This window comes from Blennius ocellaris (genome assembly GCF_963422515.1).
Source record: "Blennius ocellaris genome assembly, chromosome: 18".
Taxonomy (NCBI): domain Eukaryota; kingdom Metazoa; phylum Chordata; class Actinopteri; order Blenniiformes; family Blenniidae; genus Blennius; species Blennius ocellaris.
The window spans coordinates 16,996,030-17,000,548 of record NC_137667.1 but is presented as its reverse complement, the minus strand read 5'-3'; positions in this window follow the sequence as shown (position 1 = coordinate 17,000,548).

The following is a 4,519-nucleotide window of genomic DNA, read 5'->3' as shown; positions in this document are numbered from 1 at the left end:
GCGACTCTTCCAGTCTCTCTGTATCTCTGTTCAACGTGCTGATGACACTCCAAGCTCAATGGTGAGGTACTATTGATCTGTTGTGGTCTTGGTTTCACGATGTTAATGTGAACGGCACGGTGAGGAGTGCTTTAATCCCAATTCTAATCGAAACAGGACATTTATGCATGGATCAAACGTTTGATCTTTATTAGAGAACAGCAGGTTGTGCACAAAGTACTGAAACAGAAGGACATGTGCACTAAAAAGTTTAGAGAATGTCACACACACTTGGTAGACAAGAGGCACTGCAACAAACTATGTCATCTTTCAGTGGGCATGTAACCATATTTAATAACAGATGTATCATATGTATCATGCTTTATTCTGACCTAAATATATAAAATGATACCAAAATACTGGTAGTAGCATGTTAGTTTTTTGTAGTATCTATTATATTAGCATTAAAAATAGCTTTGTCTTCTTCGAACCCAGTGCATCTGAACGATGTGTGTATCTTAGAAACACAGAACACATGTGAAAGTGGTAACATAGTTCCTCATTTTCATATTTCCTTAATGTAAAGGCAATATCTAAGCCGGGCTTTTGCTCATTTAGGTAATTTTTCAACAAGAATTGATAAAATGTGTGATTTTCATTAGTTTCCACCACTTTGCCACAGATCTTTGTATAATCTTTAATGTCTTGAAGAATATATGTTTACATGGCAGAAGTTTTAACAAGTGCCATATGGTTATAATAAGTGTCATTTTGGGTAAACACGTCAATTTATCTGTGTTGCACGGAGCTCATCCAGGTGTTTGTTCCAGCGATTTGTCCTATATGGCCATACAATATCTCATAAACACCATTCCAGGTATATATTTTCATCCTGGGGCTTTCCTGACATTCACAGAGGTAACGGTCAATATTGCTGCTTATATCTGACGAGGCTTCGAGGCTTCGAGGCTTCATTCTCAGAGCTTTCTGGCCCATGCCCTCAAACTGGATGTGAATTACATTAGCAGTGCCCCGAGTAGAGAGCTGTGTGTGCAGCAGTGCAGCTTTGCTGTCACAGATACTGGATAATCCACAGACCTCACCATAAAAAAAAAAAAAAATACGATTTCAGGCTTGATCCTCCAGGTGGAAAGTTTTTCCCCGCAGGTTGTAGAGTTATTTCTCCATTTGGCATTAGGAGCTTAGCTTTGCTTGTGCCTGCTGGCACTTTGGAACAGAGTCAACATGTGACAGTGTGACTTGGTCACACTGCATTAAGCATACAGGGAGAGTTGCATGAATTCGATTCTGTTTTCTGTGCTCCGTTCTGAAAAGAAGCAGCCAGGCTTTGGGAGTATGAGAGACACACAGCGAGTCCACATGGCGAATATTCTCTTGTTATTATTGCTGCGAGGCTGCGGGACGGGAGCCATTTAACACCCTCTGTTGTGCATTACGAGGCCCTAATTATATAATAAGTGTTTTATAATAGAGCGTTAGAAACCCTGGTCCGGATTTATGGCGGCGCACAGATGCACGCGAACCTCTTAACCTCCCCACCCATTAGGCCACGGCTCCTGTCTTCATCACGCGTCCCCGTAGACCGCTGCCAACACCGACCTCTGTCATGTTATTACGCCATCCGATGCTCCGGACAGCTGACGCTCGTAAAGCCCACCGAAGCATGCCGGCCATGCCATCACTGCCCTCCGTGCGTGTCCCAACACTCCCTGAATATTCTCGCACTATGCCACAAATGCCTTTTAGGTTGCGGAGAGGTGACAGGTAAATGTGTCATCGCATCAGAACTGATGTCCCTACTAATCTCAAATAAATCGGCTCACAGGAGCTTTGTTCCTTTGTTTGTCACATACAGCCCGGTATTTATTAATTACATTGGCATCGCTTTTTGGAGAACCCGCTGACCCCCTCGGCGTCGCCGGGGAGTAAAACGCAGGCCTGAACTGGGTGGCGATTTTATGGTGAAGGTGTCCATGTTCCACACCAAAAATAACTTCTTTTTAAAGTAGTTTTAGGTGTTGTTTGACACAGAATTTGAAAAGCATTTCAGTGCCAATTAGCTCACATAAAAACATATGGGGCAACAAAATCAGAGCATTAATTATCTTCGTCTCACTTTTTATTTCAGGGAAAATTTTCATTAATTCAAGTTGCCCTCACCTTCTTCTGTTAGAAAAACACTTAAATGTCAATGCGCAAGTAGTTTTTGTTAAGAATGGTGCTCTAACCATACAATATCGAGGGCAGCTTTGTAGACTTTTTCAAGGATCTCTTGCTGTTTTCTTTATTCTACCAGGCAGTTTGGTGATTATCTAATGAACATTGTGGGAAATTGTATCGGCTGAGAGACAATCACTTCATGTGAGTTACTGCAGAATGTATTAGCCAGAAACTGTTGACACATTGGACATAGGATCACTATAATCATGTCTTTTTTTTAAACGAATTCATTAAAAGATGTTGCACATGTGTCAAAACTTTAAAAAAAAACCACATTTATTGAAATTCAAATGTATTTTTAGCCATTCTTTTGTTACGATTAGAAAACTTTATCTGAACTTGTGTTTGTCCTTCAAGAAACTGATGTCTCTCTGATTGATTTGTTACTTTGAACATTGACTTAAGTTTTTTTCTTCAGCCCCTAAAGGAAAATTAGTTTACCGATCTGGTACATCTGTGTTTTGCTCACAGCTCCATGAGTGCTAAAACCCGATAACTGTATTCAAACTATGATTGACTCAACGGGTCCAACTGCTTTTTATTGTGGAGCTATTTTCTCTTTTTGACAGTCACATACTTCTTGGTTACCAGAGAGAAGTTGAACCTGTTTGTTGAGTTTCTCTGCACGATAAGAACTACCTGGATAAATCCATACCTAACCGAGAGCTGAGATCGTTATCAGGCCATCTCTTGAGCATTTGCGTCTTTTGTGACGTTATCAGTCCTGTAAAACCCGTCTTCAATCACATGCGGTTTTTACTATCAGGTGAACTTTGCTCTTTTCTCCCGGGTGCTTAATTGTATATCATTATATACAACAGGCCTCTATTCAACACTTCTTTAAGGATTCGCATGAGATTCTCCTGTGCATTTTAACTTGTTTGCTCAAACTGTCCTGCAGGGCCCCCGCTGCTTCTCACCTTCATTGTAATGCAGGCCAGGTTTCTAATCTCATCCCGGCCCGGGCCACTTCACACCTCAGTGAAAACTGTGGCCTCCCGCTGAGTCCGAATGCAATTCAATGGCCACTTTTTACAGGACACGCATACTCTCGGACACATAAACACCGGAGACCTCCACACCTGCTACCCAAATCAAACACCCCCTCCTCCCTTTTCTGTTCTGCCCCTCTGCTGCTTGAGCTCTTTGTCCTGTTTCACAAGTCGAAAGGTGAACAAATAGAGAAACAGGGAGAAGTCATGGCAAACAATTACTCAGAGAAGTGATGTCAACAATGCCGCGACCTCAGAGGTCACCGGTGCCGGAATATGGCGCTTGATGGCCATCAAGGGGAAGATAAATAGTAAAGAGGTTATTAAAGAGACAGAGGGAGGGTCCAGGGTTTCTAGAACTGGTTCGGAGGTGGGGGAGCGGACACGTGAGATGAAAGCATTCCTCGTGGAACATTTGCACAGCCAGAGCTGAGGGTGGGGACTGTGGTCATTAGAGCGGGAGGCTCGGACACGACGAGTCATTACTGCATTTATAACAGTTTATCCCTCATAAAAGAGCTGCCGCTAAAAATAGAGACATGTCGGCCAAAAGAGAAACATTTGCTCTTTGGGGTGTCGGCACCATCAGAGGTTTTTTCTTTTTTTGGGAGGGAGGGGGGGGGGGGGGGGGGGGGGGGGAACTGCGTGAAAAACATTAATTAAAGCTGTTACTCATAATAAACCATGTTTCATACATCATCAGTGAATTTGTGTTATGAATCCCCTTGTGGGTAGAATCTGAAGTGTTGTCACCGGGACCATGCTATTGGATGACAACAACAACAAAAAAAAACAAAATGCACCATAACGCAACCATTTGTCAGTTTTAATAAAGTCACGCATATTCACTTTACACTGCTTCACACTTCTTGGTCACAGTTGAGAAAAACAAATTTTTGTTTTAACTTCCTGTCGTGAATTAATTCAAACATGAATGAGTTTGTTAAAACTTCATCAGTTTATGATCAAAAATCCACTCTCAACAATTAATTTCTTAAGAGGAGCAACACAACACTCAGTCCTGAGCTGAGACACCAGTGATGCTGCCATGAAAAATAGCAACCTCGGCTTTCAAAAAACAAACTTAATGCAAGAGCTATATATGTTTTTTTGGGGGGGATATTTCATTTTATTTTGCAGCAAATGATTTCGTTAAAATTGGCTTTGTGTTGAGAATGTGGGTATTTTTGGTTAGTTATGTGAAAATATGAACATTTTCACAACGTCTGCTCTATGCCACAACAAATAAAAACTTTAAAGTGAAAATTTAAAGGTTATTATGTCACTATGTTGTGGAGGGGCTGACT